The sequence below is a fragment of the Cololabis saira genome, chromosome 9 (genome assembly GCF_033807715.1).
Source record: "Cololabis saira isolate AMF1-May2022 chromosome 9, fColSai1.1, whole genome shotgun sequence".
NCBI lineage: Eukaryota > Metazoa > Chordata > Actinopteri > Beloniformes > Belonidae > Cololabis > Cololabis saira.
In genome coordinates, this window is record NC_084595.1 from 23,963,109 (window position 1) to 23,966,213 (window position 3,105).

The following is a 3,105-nucleotide window of genomic DNA, read 5'->3' on the forward strand; positions in this document are numbered from 1 at the left end:
ACAAATTCCCCATGCCCCCTCCAGGGACCTTACAGTGTAGAGCTGTTCCATGGCCAGGATGAAAACCGCACTGCTCCTCTTGAATCTGAGATTCGTCTATCTGGCGGACCATAACAGGGAGACTGAGGAAAGTGATCCCTCTATAGTTGGAGTGCACCCTTCTGTCCCCCTTCTGAAAGAGGGCGACCATCACACCGGTCTGCCAAGCCAGATGACCTGTCCCTGATAGCCACTCGATGTTGCACAAGCATGTCAACCAAGACAGCCCCACACCATCCGGAGCCTTAAGGAACTCAACGCGGATCTTATCCATCCACCAAGGAGCTTCTTAACCACCTCTATGAGATCAGCCCAAGAGAGCATCTTCTTCCTTCCTATGTCCAAAAGATAAAACTAATCAGAAAAGTCATGACAGGGTCTTGAGGCATTTTGAGCAATATAGTCGTACAAACACTAATATCAAAATTCCTATAGTGCTCAGCAATTTGTACCGTATGAACAAAGAGCAGAAAATAAACGTTTTTAGGTCTGTTTTAATAAAAATGGTTGTGCAGTAACATGGAGCTGGTATTCACAGTATGAGGTAAAATGGCATGTTAAAACATTAGGGAGAATGTGTATGTTCCTCTCAATTCTTCACAGAGAAGAGATGGAAAAAGAGCTCATCTGATCTGGTGTCAAAGCAAGGATGGTTTCAACAATCGACAAAAGGGCTGTGAAAATATCTCAAACATTTCCAGGTGTATTTCAGTACATCAAGGGTACAGCTTAATAAGACTGTTGGCAGTACTGGAACCACACTTTAAAAACATGTTCCAATTTGCTCTTTATTCTTTCTATTTTATTGTTTTTCTTAAAATGCTTGGTAGTGGGAAGTAAAGTTTATTGAGTTTCATTTTGGCTAATGAAAATTGTATGGAGAGTCCAGCTCCAGGGTTCATGGGAATTTGCCCAACCAGTCTACATGTGCTTTGTGGATCTGGAGAAGACATTTGACCGTGTCCCTCGTGCCACTCTGTGGGGGGTGCTCGGTGAGTATGGAGTCCGGGGCCCTCTATTAAGGGCTGTCCGGTCTCTGTATGAGCGGAGCAGGAGTTTGGTTCGCATTGCCGGCAGTAGGTCAGACTTGTTACCGGTGCATGTTGGACTCCGGCAGGGCTGCCCTTTGTCACTGGTTCTGTTCATAATTTTTATGGACAGGATTTCTAGGCGCAGCCAGGGGCCGGAGGGGATCCGGTTTGGGAACCACAGGATTTCATCTCTGCTTTCTGCAGATGATGTTGTCCTGTTGGCTTCATCAGACCGGGACCTTCAGCATGTGCTGGGGCGGTTTGCGGCTGAGTGCGACGCGGCAGGGATGAGAATCAGCACCTCCAAGACCGAGGCCATGGTTCTCCACCGGGAAAGGGTGGCGTGCCTTCTCCGGGTGGGTGGAGAAGTCCTGCCTCAGGTGGAGGAGTTCAAGTATCTCGGGATCTTGTTCACGAGTGAGGGAACGATGGAGTGGTGACAGACGGATCGGTGCAGCGTCCGCAGTTATGCGGTCGGTGTACCGGACTGTCGTGGTGAAGAAGGAGCTGAGTCGAAAGGCGAAGCTCTCGATTTACCGGTCAATCTACGCCCCTACCCTCACCTATGGTCATGAACTTTGGGTAGTGACCGAAAGGATAAGATCGCGGATACAAGCGGCCGAGATGAGTTTCCTCCGCAGGGTGGCTGGACGCTCCCTTAGAGATAGGGTGAGGAGTTCGGTCACCCGGGAGGAGCTCGGAGTCGAGCCGCTGCTCCTCCACATTGAGAGGAGTCAGCTGAGGTGGCTTGGACATCTGTACCGGATGCCTCCTGGACGCCTCCCTAGGGAGGTGTTCCAGGCATGTCCCTCCTCTCTAGGGAGGTGTTCCAGGCATGTCCCACCGGGAGGAGACCCCGGGGAAGACCCAGGACACGCTGGAGAGACTATGTCTCTCGGCTGGACTGGGAACGCCTCGGACTCCCCCCGGAGGAGCTGGAGGAAGTGTCTGGAAGGAAGTCTGGGCATCTCTGCTGAGGCTGCTGCCCCCGCGACCCGGGAACGGATAAAGCGGCGGACGATGGATGGATGGATGGACAATTGTATGGTGGCTCAGAGATCAAATAACTCAAAAGACATGTGACTGATACGAAAGCACTGGAAAAACTTGGATGGATGAAAAGCTTTTTAATCAGTTTTCATATATCATTTGCATAGTGTGACATTGTTTTATTTTTTAATGTAATGATGTAGGACAGCAAATGCAGACTATTTGGGATGGTTGTCCAGTGCTGTGCAAGCCTTTAAGCTAAATTGCTTAACTACTAATATTGCAAAAATGCTATTTGTGAAAATTATATCAGAACGTGATGACGCTATTCTCTCTTAGGCTTTGTCTACATTTTTGCTTCTCTAGTAATTTGAATTTAAATACTACATTAATCGCATTAGAGTATAAATAAACATCAGACTTTGGGGAGAGCGCAATCTGTAAATCATATAATCTCCCCAAAATTTTGATAAGCAGATTAATTGACCACTTAAACAAGTTTGTTTCTACAGCCTGTTCTCACATACATGCTTCAAATAGCTACCATATGTGATACAAGACATATCACAATAAACCGCTTTGTATGCCATAAAATATACATTATGTTTATGTATACAGTAGATGGGTACAGTTAACAATGTTGAAACAGTTAGCCCCTTGTGCCCTGTGCTTGCACAGCTTTTTGTTTGTTTCCTCTTGTCTTGAAAGAGCATTTAGTTTTTTTCTTTTTAACTCGTTGCTCTGCAGGCACTTAAGTAATGTTAGTCATGTGTCTTTGGTTTCAGATTTTTCCCATTCTTATTTGATGTGGTTGCACAATCCATGTCAAGGGGACTTAGGCCAGTCAAAGTGAATTGCTGCTGGAGATGAAAGAGAGTTCATGCAAATGTTTGCTGTCTTCACCAGTAGATCTAATATTAAGCCTGTCTGGCAGAAATATGTGACTGAGTAAAATCGTGCAGCTGTACACATGGTTCCATTTGACATTCTCATAACTAAAACCATTTTGTTGTCTTCACTTACATTGTTTTTTTTTTACTTTATT